The 17962-nt window shown below is 32.3% G+C and overlaps 1 non-coding gene across 1 annotated transcript; it reads left to right on the top strand.

Moving 5' to 3' along the window:
• The first annotated feature begins 986 nt into the window (after nucleotides 1-986).
• LOC143389242 (U6 spliceosomal RNA) lies at nucleotides 987-1094 on the top strand. The gene has a single exon (XR_013090121.2). It is a non-coding gene; the product is annotated as a U6 spliceosomal RNA (small nuclear RNA).
• The last annotated feature ends 16868 nt before the right edge of the window (nucleotides 1095-17962 follow it).

The raw sequence follows: 17962 nt of genomic DNA, 5'->3' as shown, positions 1-17962 counted from the left end.
TAGTATGTTCTGCTTGGATATTTTAAACTGAGGGGGCACTTAGAAGTTTTGCAGCAAATATTATTTTAGTGATAGTTTTCCTACAGCTCTTGTGATCTTGATAAGTTTATTCTTCTATGTATCAAATTCCTCAAATAAACTAGTAACAATTAGGAGAATTTTCCAACCCTAGCATTAGGTATTGTGTAAGCTTATGGTATATCTTCATTTGTTGCCTTTTCTGAAAAAAATTTAATTTGTAAGTTAATATAAACTGCTTGAGTTGTCATATTTGATTAAATAAAATTTTCTATTCACTCCTTTTTGCCTCTATTATTAAATTTAGAATGGTAAAATTAAAAATAAAAGTTTTTAAATGTATTCTTATTTTATAAAACCCACCATTTTCAAATGCAATCTGCTTAGCTGCCAGCAAAATTATAAATCTAATCAACTTTATTATAAATTATAAGCATAGGAAATCATAAATAGACTTTTTGTTTGTTTTTATAGTACTGGGGAGTGAACCTAGGGCTTTGTGGAAGGTAGGCAAGCATTCTTCTACCCAGCTACACCTTCAACCCCACAATGGACTTTTAAAGCAAACAATCTTTACATTTGTCTATGCATAAAATTTGCAGAGAAATTAAGAAAACTCACCATTAATTATATTTAATCTTTGGTCAATATATCCTTATGCAGAGTGATTTCAAATTGAATAATTTGTTAACAAAGAAGAATATTTAAAATAAAGATCAGTTTTGTACAGGATTATTGACATGTCATGTTTGAAATATAATACTCTATATTAGTAGCTTTTAGAATGTGCACTAGATAGTTTTGGAGTAAAACATGGCCTAAATGAATAAATAATAAAAGCATTGTATTCATGGTCTTTATCTTTGTTAATCTTTATTCTACACATCGTTATTATCTTGGCTATTATTTATTATTAAAGAACATTTCTTATTCCCAGAAATATACTATCACTGAAGATAAGGTCTTCTGTTATTCATGTCAGCAGCACACTTACCAAAGTTGAAACAAAACAAAGAAGGTTAGCATGGAAACTTGTGAAAGTATGATAGACAAATTGTGAAGTATTCCATATTTTAAATCGTAGTAACACTATCCCCCAAATCCAAAGGTCAAATGTTTTCTCTGACAGTGGAAGATAAGTCACAATAAAGGTCAGGGGCAGAAACAAAAAGTTCAGTGGATCAGACAAAGGGGAATAAAGGGAAGGGAGAAGGGATAGAAAAAGGAAATCCTACTTACATATGTGAATACATCACAGTGAATCTCACCATTATGTATAAGGACAAGAAATTAATGAAAAAGTAAAAATAAAAATAACTAAGGGTAAATGGCAGAAAGATAAATGAAGGGAAGGGAAAAGATGTGGGGAAAGGGAAGGGGAAGAAGAGCTACTGGGGTCAAAATTAGAATAAGATATATCTGTGTTTGTATAATTATATGAAAATGGACTCAAATGTCATGTGTAACTAAAAGGAAACAACAACAAAAAAGATATGGTCTTCAGGATTCCATATCTAGTAAAATCACTCCTATTACCCAACTTTTCATAATTACAAACATTGTAGACAAAGATCTCTCCCAGCTTTGTATACTATTTCTCCTAACTGTAGGATACTGATAGAGGTCTGGACTTGCATTCAGCTTCTGGTTTCATCACAGCGATAATGAAACACAGCTGACTGAGCTCTGATTTTCTTTTCCTTATGTCCCCAGGGAATGCAAGAGTGAGTTGAACAGGGCTGTGGGGCACACTGGGTTTAGAGAATGCAAGGAATAAGGAATGTGGTTAGTTCAAAAGCTAATCTCACAGCAACAGAATATTTGATGATATACTCCAAAGAGAGGAAAATCATTTTGTGCATATGTATTTCACCTGCTCTGAACTTTAAATATTGCAATTTCACTGATATAAATTGATCTTGACTCTCCCTCAAAACTAAACTAAAGGTTCTTGTGTTTGAATGCTATTGAAAATAACACTGCAGTCATAAAATAAAAATTCTCACTGCTATAATGGGATTAATTTTTTAGATAAAAGAAAATCAATGAAGGATTGCTCTATCTGTAAAATTTAAGAATATTCTTTAAGGTTAATATAGGCATTTATGTGTGTGTGTGTGTGTGTGTGTGTGTGTGTGTGTGTATGGGGAAAGAGAGAGAGAGAGAGAGAGAGAGAGAGAGAGAGAGAGAGAGAGAAAGAGAAAGAAATGTGGATATGTCTTAATGATGCATCATATGATTGTTATTGCTTGAATATGAGGTATTCCCTAAAAGTTCTTGTATCAGATAAATTATTCTCAACAGAGGAAGATTCAGAGGTAGAGCTCTTCGGCATGATTAAGTTGTGAAATTTTCAGTGAACTAATGCATTTGTTGGATCCATTAATAACTGGTTGGCATGGCTGGACAAAGTAGGTCACTGAAACTATGGCCTTATAGTATATTTTATCCCTGGCCCCATTGTATCTCTCTCTGCTTTGTGTTTGTTCTAAAGTGAGCAGTTTTCCTCTCCCATGTCCTTCCATCTGATATTCTCTTTCACTTTAGATCCAGAGCAATGGAATTGGATGGCCATGGAATGAAACTCCAAAACTGTCAGCCTCAAATAAACCACCTGTTCTTGTCAGGTGTTTTGATCACATCAATGACAAGCAGACTTACAAAATCATTGTAAAGACATTGCCTAAGATTGTTGGCTCTTTAAAATATATGAGATGAATTAGCAAATGGAGACACATAGCTTAAAACATAAAACTTAAAAAAATCAGTATTCAAGAAAAATATTTTTCAATTTGTGAAAATATATAATGTGCCTTATTATATAATTAAAGAAATTGAATTCTGTTGACTATGATAGAAAATAGGAAATAAACTTTTAAAATATTTATAAGTTCCTAAAACTATTGTAGATAGAATTAACACTTAACATCTGAACTTGAATAGAAAAACTGCATTTGAAAAGAGACAACTTCCTGTTACTATTAATCAGAATGAATATAGATTTCCAATAGGTACTCTAATATGGATGTTATCTCATTCTCTCAACTGCAGATAATTTGTCCAATTGTCAGATTTTAGTAAATGTATATTAGGTGAATATAGAATATACTCATATTTATATCTCCATTAGATCTGCAGGGGGCAAATGAAAGGTCTTTTAAAAAGACTTGTTTATATTGACTTATCTGCAATAATAGAATGAGGTGCTTTTCTATCAACCTTTATTGAACATTCAAAGAATAGTAAGATAAACTGTAAATATACTTGATAAACATTCAAAGTCTGAAATGCTTCAAATTTTCATCAGTGCAAAAAGAGAAGGGAGTTCTCTTTTGCAGTTGGCGATCATATTTTCATACTTGATTCAGGTTTAAATGGAAGTTTGAAATGCTTAAATATCTCTAGTCAGTCAAATTCATCACAGTTTGTAAAATATTTTATATTACAATTATAACACTTCTGTGTTGATCTAGAAAACTACTGCTTTAACTTTAAAATGCTGAGAAATTTTTAGAACTCTTTTTTCCTATAGGCAGGTTTCTTAATTAAAAGATCATATGTTAATATATTTTTCATTTGCAGACTCATATATTAACCTTATTAATTTTTTTTGTGTCCAAATAATACTATTAAACAATTGAATTTACATGATTAAATATGCTTTACTAATTGTGCAGCAAACTGCAAACTAGTGGGAGGCACCATGTAGCATAGAGTATGCACTGATGATGCTCCCTAGAGCCATACTGATCTGTTGAAATCACTGTTAAAATTCATAATATGAAGACAGTTAATATTTACAGTGCATACAAAAGAAATGAAAGTTTTAAATAAAATCATTAGTGCATTGGAATGGGAGATTAACTTCAGGAAATGATCATATTAAGGATTAGACATTCAAAGCACTGTCTCATTTTAATGACTCCTGAAGGTAACTATTTTATAAAATTCCCTTCCATCTAAGTTTAAGTAGTTCAATTTCACTACTCTAATATTGGTACATTGATTCTCTACTAAGCAAACCCTGAGGCAGAGGACTTTTGAACGAATAATTTATTAGAGAGGCCAATTTTAGTTTTCGAGACTGAGAAAAAGAGCAGTGGATCAAGGGACTGGTAAAGACAATGTAATGATACATTATTTAAATTAAGCATGACTACTAGATCCTAGAAATTGTATTTCATGATCACTTTTGAAGAAAAGAAAATGTGAAGTTTTCTTTACTTCACATTCCCATAAGGTATAAAATAATCTTGGATGTAGCAATAACTGCCTACTTGAGAAACAAAATACTGCATTTATGGAGACAATAGAGATTCAACATGATGGAATCATGGCCTGGAAAGAAGGAACATGCTATCAAGTTGTGGTTTTGTCAAGTTGACCAAGCTGTCTGGAGACAGATCAAGCCATGAAGACACATGAAAAATAATGAGATTCTGATTCTAATTATGAATGTTTAAGAAATAAAAAGAGAATGTAACATATTTACTTTTAAATAGAGCATGAAGTATAGTCATACCATGCCTGATACAATTGGAAGGAATATATTCCTGCCAGCTGCTGGGCTGATGAGATGACCTGGGTTTAAAGGAGCTGATTGCAACAATACACCTAGAAAATGGTGAAGAAACCATGCAGCACACGAACATGAGTTTTGAGGGTGGGACTCCTCTGTAACCCCAAGAGTTAGCTCCATGCTCTGCAGTGCTGGAAAAAGCAAGAGTGAGAGAGCACACCTGGAACCCCCCTATTTATTGGTGAAAATACATTTGGTAGAATATTCCAGCCAAATTAGGCAAGGGATAGGGTTTCAAAAGGTGGAGTCTTGCTTGCTGATGTCTTGTGGTCAGCAGATGATTGATATCTTGGCAAGTCACACCCATCTCAGGTGCTGTGTGTGGGATCACAGGCAGAGCAAGAAAAAAGGCACACTTGCATCACACAGCCCAATTAGTGCACAAGGCCAGACCAGTACTCTCATATGCTCAAATGCACATAGCTCACAGACACAGTCCATGGATGACTCCCAACAATGTATGATCATTTTTATATCTCAAAATAGTGATTTTTTACGCCTTGTGAATTTTTGCCTTTTTTTTTGTAATATTTATCTATTTTTTTGCATTACAATTCTTAATACACCCTTATATCATAATTTATCATATGTCTGATTATATATATTAAAATAGTGATTTTATTACTTGCTAAATGATGAGGAAAATGTTTGGATCAATTAATCACTCAGAGTCTGTAAATAAAAGAACACACAAGACAGTTTATGGAGAACTCACAGAGAACCTTAACCACACCAGGGATATTATAGATAAAGAGGAAGAGAAGCACATTGAGATCACAAGATACTTCCAGGCAGAGGGCTTCAGACTGCTTTCTCGATAACAAAGGAGACACTTCATCTTTGGACTTGAAAAAATCAAGACCTGTGGGAGGAACCTGGCTTTCATGTTAACAGCCCAAAACTTTCTAGTGAGATTTTTACATATTATGGGAAAATTATTTTATATAACTGGCTAAATAAGAAATAAACTGCCAACGTAAAACATATAGGAATGCTGTACCACCTGACCTAAAATTTATAACAGTACATTATGTGAATTAGCAAGTCCACTTTGGCTTTTTCTTATATAAGTGTCTATACCAGACTTTAAAATTCAATTATCAGTGTTTGACCAAATAAACTCCTTCCTATCTATCTATCTCTATATATATGTATATGCACAAAAAATGGGTGTACCTATACACCCAATGACTTTTTAAGACATATAGTTTTTTGAGAGTGTTAAACTGCACTATATTCCAACATGATATAAAAATAAATACAATTCAGTAAAATAAAATAAGGGGCAAAGGAACCTCTCATATGGATGAAGATAAAATATTGGGGGAGACATGAAATAAGATTTGTGCACATGCTAAATTGCCTGAAGTGTAGTTTACTAATCCAGCATTTTCTCCAAAGAATTTACACTGATTTTTAAGAACAGGCTGTTTGCCAAATAAATATTTATTGAATTACTAAATATCTGTCTTTTATTTAAGCTTGTTATTGAGAAACAGTGATGTAATTTCTCCTACTAGAACCCCAAGGTAACAACCAAGGAAAAGTAAAAATGAAGAATAATTACATGACAGAAAAAAAATGAATGATGCCATTAACATGCCACACAATTTAAATATTTTATAACAGTTATAATGAAAACTGAACTTAAAGAAGATAGACCAGTTTTATTCTGTGTGGAAATAAAAGTGGAGAGAAACATTTTTCTCTTATTTACCCTAATGTGATATATCTCATTTATAGAGCTGCATATGTTCCACTGCCATTGCATCCACTTATTGTTGTAGATGGTTCTTTTAAAGGGCTGTTGAATATAGATTTCTAGTATTTTTGAGGATTTTTGCAATTATGGTCTTTAGGAGTATTATCCTATGGTTTCCTTCACTTGTAATGTCCTCATCTGGATTAAATATGAGGGTAATGCTGCTTAAATAGGAGTTTGGAAGTGTTCCTTCATTTTTGTTTTTAAAAGAAATTTCAAAAGTATTGGCACTTGTGTTTCTTCATAACTTTGTAGAATTCAACAGTGAACTTATCATATCTTACACTTTTCTTTGGTGGGAGATTTTTTATTACTGATTCAATCTCCTTACTCATTATTGATCTGTTAAGAATTTTCTTTTTTTCAAGGTTTAGTCTTCCTATTTTAATGTGTCTGGGAATTTACTCACTTCTATAATAAATAAATGAATGTAATTTGCTGGGATATAATTTCTTATACCAATCACTTTTGATTCTTTGTATTTCTCTGTCATAAGTTGTAATGTTTCATTTATTTCTGATTTTTAAAAAATTTGAATCTTCTCCCTCTTTTCTTAATTACTCTAGCTAAAAGCTTTGTCTATTTCTTTTAATCATCAAAACACCATCCTCTGGTTCTATTGACTGTTTTTTATTATTTATTATTTATTTTTATTCATTTATTTCTGCTATGAACTTTATTTCCTCTCTTCTAAGTTAAGGCCTAGATTGATTTTGTTTTCTAGGTATTTGAAGTGTAATGTTCAATTATTTATTTGGGATATTTCTCTTTTTTATATCAGCATTTACTGCTCTAAACTTTCTTAAGAGTACTTTTATTATTTTGCATTTACCTTTTGTTGCATCCCATCAGTTTTTCTATGTTGTCTTCACTTTTGTTAGTCTCAAAATTTTTTTTTTTTAATTTCCCTTTATAATTTTTCTTTGACCTTAGTTTGTGTAAGAATATACTGGGTTTTTTTCACATTTGTAGGTTTTTTTCCAAGAAACTTCCAGTTACTAATTTCTTGTTTCAAACCATTATTATCAGAAAGTATACTTGATACGATTTTAATCTTGTTCAATCAACTTGGACCTGTTTTTTGGCCTAAACTATAATCTACTCTAGAGAAAGTTGTGTGTATTTGAGAAGATTATGTATTTTGTTGCTGTTGGATGGAATTTACTGGGTGTATACATTAGGTCCACTTGACCTAAAGTACAATTGAAGTTTTTCTAAAGAAGATTTACAAATGAACAGCAGATGTATGAAAAAAAAATGATGAACATAATTTTATCCTTAAGGGAACATGGATTAAAATCAAAATGAGATATTGCTTCCCTGCTTAGAATGACTATGGTCAAAATGGTAAAATAATTTCTGTTGGTAAAAATGTGGAGGAGCATTTGTTAGAGGAAACAGAAATTAATATAGTTACTAGGGATAATCATTTAAAATTCCTGAGAAAATTAAGAATGAGATTATGATGTGATCTAAGAATCTCACTTTTGGACACACACACACACACAGACACACACACAGGAAATGAAATCAGTATGTTGAAGAAATATTTACATCCTTATGTTCCTTGCAGCATTATTTATAACAGCCAAGTCTTGGAATTTGCTCAAGTTTTCATCAATGGATAAATGAGTAGGGAAATGTAATATAGTGTGTGTGTGTGTGTGTGTGTGTGTGTGTGTATGTAACCCAATACTATTCAACCTTTAAAAAGATAAAAAGAAAGTAGGTCTGCCACTTGGGACAACATGGATAAACCTGGAGGGCATTTTGCTAAGTGAAATTAGCCAGACACTGGAAGAAACTTCTCATTTATATGTGCAAGCTAAAACAATCAAGCTCATAGGCCTAGGGAGTAGACTCAAGGTTATCACATGACACTCAGGAGGTGAGAAATTAGAAAAATCTTGATAGATTTATATAAAGTTTTAATTAGAATAAAATCATAAATGATAAGTATTTGAAAATACAATGTATATTATATGGGTAAACTATTATGCAAAATAAATTGAGAGGAACAAAAGTGTATATTTAAAAATCATCAACTAATCGATCCTTATCACAAAGGTTAATGCTAATATAGAGATAATAATATTCTGTCCCTGCTTCTGTTACTTATTCATTTAATACAAGCTGCCAAATTACTAAAGTGTTATTAAAATTTTACATATACTCTAATATTCGATGGGCTCTAGAGAAATCATGAGCAAAGATGATCTCCATGTTCTTTTTTAAAAAATTCTAATCCCAGGCAGAATCCACACCAGCAATCTTGATGCAAAATTCTTAAAAATGTTTGTGAAATTTACTAAGGGAAAGGGAGTATTCAGAAAGAAATGAAGGCATCTGTGTTCTGGATGTTAGCTATTGAGTCTCTAATTTGCCATTGTTGGGGTGGTAGAATGTTGAGGAGGTGGAGCCCAAGGTCATGGGACACAAGAGAGATTCAAATAGTTCTGGTGGGACCAGAGAGGGTTTTTTTTCACTCAGAGAGTTATTACATAAAAATCAAGCTCAGCTACTCCCCAGTTTCTTTAGCTTTTATCTGATGATAGGTTTTTTCCATATAGATTCCTAACATAATGATGCCTTTTAATTTGAAAATCTTCTCACATCCCAAGTCAAAATTGCAATTCTGACCTTGAACCCTCAGAACAATGAGCAAAATAAATCTCTTTTTCTTTGTAAGTACCACAAAAAACACATTTTATTATAGTAACAGAAAACAGAAAAATACACATGTCATCCTCTTGAAAAAAGAAAAGATGTTTTATAGTTAACAAATTTATATTTAAAAGAAGAGTTTGGTGTAATAAAATACTAGTGAAATTTTAGAAATAAATGGATTGACAGGAAGAGTAAAAGAATGTGTTCCTGAATCAATGGAATAGAATAAAAAGGCAACTATATAAGATAAATGTACACTTCTAAGTAAATCAAAACAACACAGTGGAATTTTTAAAAGCCTCCAATGTAATTACTTGAAACTTAAATTAGAAAACTAAATTATTTTGAAAATGATTAAATATACCTGAGGACTGAAGAGGAGATACCTAATATTGCTTAAGGAATCAGAACAGTTGTACACATTTATAAAATTGCAACAGAATATTAATGGAGGTGAAGGTAAAACTGATTGTACTGAATTTCTGTCTAGCCTCAATAATTAGAATATTTTACAGAGAAAATACTTCTTTCAAATATCTAGGACCCAAATACTTATAGGGAAACTACAACACTTCAACTTCAAATAATACAAAGCAGAAAAGATTTTGATAGTTTTCATTACATTATATAGCAAACATATAGAAAATTGCATAATATGTGAATGTTTGCCTGAAAAAAACAAAAAAAAAATTTACAAATGTACATTCATGAAATTAACACCAAATCTGAAAATAAGCATAGAACACATTATCCCCACTGATCTCTTCATGATTACATTGTCTGCTTCTATTAACTGCCATCCTTCTCTTCTTAAGCTGCCTTGATGTTAGTAACAATAGTGAACATGAAAACTTACTTTGCCTATCTTCATATATATACATATATATACACACAGTGAAATAAACAAAAAGCCTCCAAAGTAATATTAATTATCTATATGTAAATACAGTTTATGTTTCTAACCTTCTTAACCAAGATATCATATGATATTCATTCATTACTTGGGTTAAGTGATCATTTTCTCTCAATCTTTTACACAGTATTCAACATCTGAAGATAACCATAATTTATAATTCATCAATATTGACAATTTATTAATATTGGGGAATATGGAAAAGACAAGACATGCAATGAAAACTTCTATAGAAATTGGTTTATATAGGGAATGTGCCCACGAATATCAATCCTGGGACCTATGGCATATATACAATAGAATTTGTTACTTAGTGCTACCCTGTTTTCCAAATGGTTTTACAAATTTACACTACTCCAGCGGTATGTGAAAAGTCCAGTAGCTCCACAACTGCAACAATCCTCATTCATTTTTTTCTTTTTGGCACTAGGGATTGAACCTAGTGATGTTTTACCATTGAACCATATCCCCAGCCCTCATTTTTTCTTTTCTTTTCAATTTTTTTTGGGGGGGCAGTGGTACAGGGAATTGAATTCAGGAGTACTTGACCAATGAGCCTCATCCCAGCCCTATTTTGTAGTTTATTTGGAGACAGGGTCTCACTGAATAGATTAGCTCCTTGCTTTTTGCTGAGGCTGGCTTTGAACTTGTGATCCTCCTGTCTTAGCCCCCGGAGCTACTGGTATTACATTCATGCACCGGGCTTCTTTTCAATTTTGAGACAGGGTCTCACTAAGATGTTTACAGCCTCACTAAACAGATGCGGTTGTCTCAGCCTCCTGAGGTGCTGGAATTACAGACATATGCTACTTCTCCCAGCACAATATTTGTTCTTGTTGAATTTTTGCACCTTATTTATTATAGTGGTGGCATAGTGAATTGGTAAGAAACAACCAGAGTGACATTAAAGTAAGACTTCATTTGAAGTGCTTCCATATGCCTGGTCCAGTAGTCCAACACCTGTAATCCAACTGCTCAGAAGCCTGAGGCAGGAATATGACAAATTCCAGGGTATACATTGTCTCATAAGTAAATAGATAAATAAATAAATGACTTCTGACTGACAGTGGTTGTACTGTAGTGGGGAACATTATCTCAGGTGGGCTCTTTGTTTTGTGAATTCAAAGAATAAGATCCAGGGATAAAAGAAAGGTAGAGCAGCAATATTTATTTGAAAGAGAAAAATGTTCCCAGGTGCAGGACAGCCCCAAGGGAGGTTAAGGTGTAGAGCAATGTAACTAGATGGTCCCAAATGCCATTACATTTGGGAGGGTGTCCCTGGCTCTTCTTTATCTGGAGGATCAAATGGAATTTCTGATGGCCCAGTGCAGGTGATCAGTGGAGCCTTTGTAAAAGATAAATGCTACCAAAGACCAACCAAACCCTTCAAGTTCTGATTTTACGAGGCCTATTAGAGGTGTGCACAAGTTTAATCTCTTAATTACATGATTGAGAGGATGACCCCAACTTTGGGATTGCACATCAATTAATGGGAGGAAGTTCTTTGGGTTCCTGCAGATTTTATGATTGACTATTGCTAAGGGTAACTAAGGAAGAGTTTCTGTGAAGAACTTCTGTGGTTGAAACTAGCTGGAGAAGCAACAAGATGTTCTCAAGACCTGGTGACTTTTTTAGAATGGCATGGTCTCCTTTCCTGCTGTCCTTGGGGCCCTTATTCCCATCTTCTATAGGTGGTCTATCTTTCTGTCTTAGCAGCTCAGTGGTAGCACCCCAGGCTCATCTCCAGTACCACCAAAACCAAAACATATATATGGTGCTTCCACATGCAAAACAGTCTGAGTTTTTTCTTGGAGAAGAGGGTGAAGTTTGCATAGAGCCTTAATATAAGAGGGGTTAACCTGAATACTTCTAGTTTAGGAATTACTGGATGTAAATTGTACTTCTCAGAAGGAAGAATTGTATGGTCATTTAGCATCCATTTATGTAGAAACTACACAGTGTTGGGTAGGGAGCAAAATTTGTGATGAATAAGGTCAGAGGAAGTCCACAGTGGAAAATTGGATGTTCTTTAAAATTGCTATTTAAATAGCTTTCTTTTTAATGGACTTATTTAAGTCTTTGTCCTTGACACAGGTTTGGCAGGCATTCATTTTATTTTTTACTTTAAATACTCTCTACACATTCTCAATATATACTCTGTGATGGGATTTCAAACCATTTAGTTGCATTGCTCTATGCCTTATAAACAGTTTTATTTACTATACAATCTAACACAACTTTTTCTCTATAATTAGTTTTTTAATATCTTATGAAGAAATAGTTCCCTACCAAAGTTATATATATATATATGGATATATATGTATACATATGTATGTATGTATGCATATATATATTCTTGCATATTAATATTATTTTAAACAGCTTATTTTGCCTTTCAATACACTTTAAGCAATTTATATATATATATATATTTTCATAAATTAGGTAAGGTAAATTTAACTTCCTTTTTTTGCATATAAATAGAAAGTTATCAACAATGACATGTGTAAGCAAAACATAATTTTGTTTTACTTTGGAATGCCATCATCATTATTTGTTCATACATGGCAGTGTTATATGCACATCCTTTTTGAGATTATTCCACTGCATTGACATATATGTCTTCCCTTGGGACAATGTTATTCTGTTTTCATTTCCATAATTTTAAGATAGCCTGAGGATCTAGTAAAACAAGTCTTTCTTGTTTTCTATTTCTATGGTTTATTATTGATTTCTTTGTTTCTTTTGCATTTTCATGTAACTAGACATTTTCAAGTGGCAATTATTCATGTATCTATATTTTTTTATATTCCATGATCATTAAAGCTTATAAGTTTATAAAACAAAGGGAAATAAAATTTGATCAAAATTTAAGGAAAAAGTAATTAAACAATTCCAGAAGATTCTATGTGTACTTAAAAAATATGAAATAAATATGCAGAAGAAATAAATAAAATGGAGAACTTAATAAATTATGTTGAAAACATAATAAAGAGATTTTTCTAATTAAAGTAGAATTCCATAATATAAATTTAGAAAGTAGATTATCAACATAATCACAATTGTGTAAATATTTAAACTAAAATAAATAATAGCATCTATTACTTTCTGAGAATGCTTTAAACATGTAAATAAAGTTAAAAATATTTTAGTAGTGTATAAAACACAGACCAATATTCATAGGAAAATTGTTGAAAGTGAAATAGCCATGTCAGAACTATTGTTACTGCAGTTTGAGGTGGTGCAAGCCTTTAGTCCCAGTGACGAAGGGCTGATTGCAAGTTCAAGGTCAGCTTTAGCAATTTAGTGTGACTCTGTCTCAAAATTTTAAAAATCTGGAAAAGTTGTTCAGTAGTAAAGTGCCCATAGGTTCCATTTCTAGCACTACAAAAACCAGAAAGAAGAAAAGAAAGAAAGAAAGGAAGAAAGGAAGAAAAAAGGAACTAAACACCTTGAGTCTAGTGTTACAATCTTTACATTATAAATAAGTATTTATTTATATATGAAACATTATATTTAAATTTATTTAATTAGTTTATTATGTATTACTGAAAAGAGGGTGAAATGCTTTCATTTTATTTAACAAACTTAAGTAACTACATGGAAAAATTTAGTGAAATTAATTCCAAATGAATACTGTAGCTTAAACTTCATTAGAAATATAAATGCAAAAATTCAAAATAAAAATCTATTGTTATAAATATCTCCATTAATTTAACAAATGCAAACACTTTATCAATTTAATTATTTTAGGAAATGCATAATCTCTTCTATTTTGTCATGACATTATATAACTTTGTGATTAACTATTTGCAAGGACAGTATTATGGTTTGGCTATGAGGTGTTGCCAGAAAGCTTCTGTGTTAATGCAGGGATATTCAGAAGTGGAATAAATAGATTTTGAAAGATATAACCTAATTAATTCATCCTAATTTGAATGGCCTAACTGGGTGGCAATTGTAACCAAAAGAGATGAGTCTGCTGGAGATGGATCACTGGGAGTGTGCCACGGAGAGTTTCATCTCCCTGCAGCCCATTTTCTTTTCTCCTTCTGCTTACTGGCTCCCTTGAGCAAAGCAGAGCTTTTCCATCATTTCCTTCAGCAATGATGCTCTGCTCACTTTGGGACCAGAGCAATGGAGTTGGCAAACAATGCATTGAAACTTTGAAATCGTGAGCCAAAATAAACTTTTCCTCCTCCAAGTTGTTCTTGTCAGATATATTCATCTCAGCAATGAAAAGTTTACAAACCCAGACAGGGTGAACAGATAACATTTCTAGAAGGATGGAAATTACCAAAAACCAATAAGGAAGTGTCGAGTATATTTACTGTCTCTCCATGTACTCTTCACATACTAATTCAATAGGAGCAAGAATTAACAAAGATCTAGGTATGTGCATGCATCCTAAGTGAATGAGTGAGTGAAATAATAGAAAAATCAATCAGTGTCACTGGCACAACAGAAAATATTTCTTTGAAATTAATTTTCCTTCAAACAATAGTATTTTAAGTATTGTTTGTCTGAATTAAATTTTGCATTCTGTTTTACTTGCTCCTTCCCACAGTAGCTTTCCCATTCACAGGTATAACTATTATCTGGGTTAAACATTTTTCTCTTCATTAAACTTTGGATATCAAGAAATACAATTGCTAGTATAATGCCCTTTATTTCTTCTCCATCCACAAAGTAAGTATTTGTAATTTTAATGTGAATATTAATTTTTACAAACACATTCGTATTTCTATTGATTCAACTGTCAGGGCCTGCCCCAAACAGGAGCTATGCACATACCTTTAAATCCTGAGTAAAGAGGTACATTGCACCCTGCAATGCAAGTGGAATTTACTTCCACTTGGAAAAGAAAGGTGCAGCTTTGGGAGTGGGAGTTACCTGATGAGGTTGAATTACACCCAGCTGTTGGTTGTAATTCTATCCTTTTGCCCATTTTTGGACACAATGTAGCATGGATTAGCTTCCCCTCTTAATAAAACCTGGGTTCAACGTGTGCTCCTTCTCTTTCTTGCTTGCCCTGCCCCACTTTGTGGTAGCTCTGGCTGAGGAGTGGTCACTGAACCCAAAGAAAAAAGTAATATCTGTGTCTGTGTCTTTTACTCAGCCCAAATTTACTTGGAGTGACCCTGATTGATTTAGTCATGTGTCCCCACAATCAACCTTAAAAATGTAACATTATTGCTGTTTTTTTAAAATAAAAATAGCTTCTTTTTTCTCCCCAAAATACTAATTGGAATTTTTATTGGGATCATATTTAATAGATATACAAATTTGGGGAGAACATACTTCTTGGCACTGTTGATCAATAAATATGGAATAACTATAAATATATATATATATATATATATATATATATATATATATATATATATATATATTCTTTAGCATCTCTCAATAATGTTTTGTAATATTCAGAACAGAGGTCTTATGCAGTTTTCTTTAGGTTAATGCTTATATATTTTATATTTGGGGTTACATTGCATTTTCTTTTTTAACACAAAGTATACAGTTCCTAGGGCTGTGTTTGTGGCTCATTGGTAGAGTGCTTGCCTCGCATGTGTGAGTCATTTGATTTGAGTCTCAGCACTGTATATAAATAAATGAATAAAATAAAGATCCATCAACAACTAAAAAAAGTAAAAAAATTAAAAATTCAGTTTTTAAGGATATAAGATTGTTTTTAAGCAAAAAATTCAGCCACTAGCATTATTTCAATCAATTGTTTTTCTCAGAATATTCCTTCCCAGAAGAGTGAGATACTTCAGTCTTTGTAGTAACTATTGCTTTTAAAAGAATTGTATATAAATCTATCAAGTTTCCCAATGTTTTCTGCAGCTATGCATGCATAGTTTTTTTTTTATCAAATGGTAACCATTTATATGATTTTAATACATTCTGAATTCAAAATCATACTTCAGTGCTTGTTTTTAAAGAAAACAACATTCAGCCTTTAGTAAATAATTTCTACTTCTTTTTAAATGATCATTACTTATTGACTACTTGCTACTTTATATGCATTATGAAATGCATGTGGTATGAATGATTTCATTAGTTAATTCACAGTAAGCCTGAGAAATAAGACACTGCTACATTGGAATTACAAAGGAAAAAGCTGAAACTTACAGATGTTGCTGGTCTTGCCCATACTCCTTGATCAGAACTGCATAGAAGGGCTTTAAGTTCAAACTTCCTGACCTCAAGATTCCCTTGCTTAAATATTTCATGATGTTGCCTCAACTTTTGCAAAATCACTATTTTCCTGAAAATCATGGTAGAAGTTTTATCTTTATATCACCATTTAATTTCAATAAAAGCATCAGCCTTCCTTGACCCATGTGCTTGTGTAATACTGAGCTTCCAGAATATCATTACTCAACATTCCCTTAGTCCTAAGTGGAACATCATTTAGTAGATTTTATGTATTATCTGTTATTGAAAATTGGAGCCATCGCTCAGACATTTAATTTATGTCTTCTGATATATTATACTAACTAGAATTCATTGAAAAAATAAAGTGATTTTTTTAAGTAATGACTAAAGTATACTGTCACAAGAGAGTGAATTCTGAAGAGCAAAATGAAAGGAAATATAAGGTCATCACTAACGTTAGTAAGCACTTAATGCTCAAAGGAAGAAGTTTTATATTTAATCATCATTTGGAATGACTAGTATGTACTATATTAGGATAAGAGATAGTTTTCAACTTGGAAAATTTAAAAAATAAATGGTTCACTTATGGCAACTGGCATTCCACTTATCTGTGATGAGTAGAACTGGTTTGCACTACAAAGAGTGAAGATTCAGAGTTTTTACTAAATTTCTAAAGCATGACAATTTCCAGCTACATAGCGATTTACAGAGAACACATTGAAGATTAGCACAATTCATTTTCAGTTTTCAAAGAATAATTTACAACTGTGAAATATATCTTGAAACAGATTATTACCACATGTACATTTATAGTATTTTCCATCATTTTATTATGAACATTTAAAACATAGAAAAAATTGACAGAATTTACCAGTGAACATTCATATGCCTTATGAATACTAGTATTAAATTTGTGCAACATTTGCTTTATCTGTCCATATTTCCACCTCTTTATGAGTCAATAATCACTTTTGATTTTGATATTATCATAAGTGAATTGTTGGTGCCTCCATTCACTTCCTCTTGCTTGTTCAGCATTAGCACATACTTCTATACCAAAATTTAGAAAATGCTATTTTATATATTTCTGTATCTTTGGAGATTTAGAACTTTTAAAAAAAACTATTTGTATACTTCTTTTAGTCAGCTTTTTTGCTGCTGTGACCAAAGAACTGACAAGACCAATTGGAAGAGGATAAATTAATTTGGGGTGTTCATGGTTTCAGAGGTCTCAGCCCATTCCATTCCTTGAGGTTTAAGGTAAAACAGAATATCATGGAAGAAGAGTGAGACTGAGAAAAAACAGCTCAGGACACAACATCAGGAAGCAGAGAGGCAGAGTTCCACTCAACAAGGACAAACTCTATATCCCAAAGACAAGCCCACAGAGGCCCACCTCCTCCAGCCATAACATACCTGCTTACAATTAGCACACAGTTAGGCCCAATCAGTGGGTTAATGCACTGCTTAGATTTATGCTCTAGTAACCCAATCTTTTCACCTCTATTTTTTATTGTCTCACTCATGTGGTTTTGAGAGACACCTCACATCTATGATAACAGTATTGTTATCTTTTCATCCTTTCAGATTAATTCATCTATAGTGCTGTCATGATTTATAAGTAATAAGCCATGTAAAAAGGAAATGGCTGTTGTTATTTCTGGCCATGCATAACATGTCTAAATTAAAAACATGGTTGTAAACTGGAGATTCTGTCACCTTTGCTGCAGCTCAGCTGGCAAATTTAATTCATAAATTCATCAGAAGTGTAGTCTCAGATCTCTGCTCTAAACGGTGATCTTCATCATAGAATCTTTTTAATTACTGCCTTCAACTGCAAGTGAGATGTTTATGGCAA

Source organism: Callospermophilus lateralis, unplaced genomic scaffold (assembly GCF_048772815.1).
Source record: "Callospermophilus lateralis isolate mCalLat2 unplaced genomic scaffold, mCalLat2.hap1 Scaffold_194, whole genome shotgun sequence".
In the NCBI taxonomy this organism is placed as follows: domain Eukaryota; kingdom Metazoa; phylum Chordata; class Mammalia; order Rodentia; family Sciuridae; genus Callospermophilus; species Callospermophilus lateralis.
This window is presented reverse-complemented; position numbering and strand designations above follow the sequence as displayed.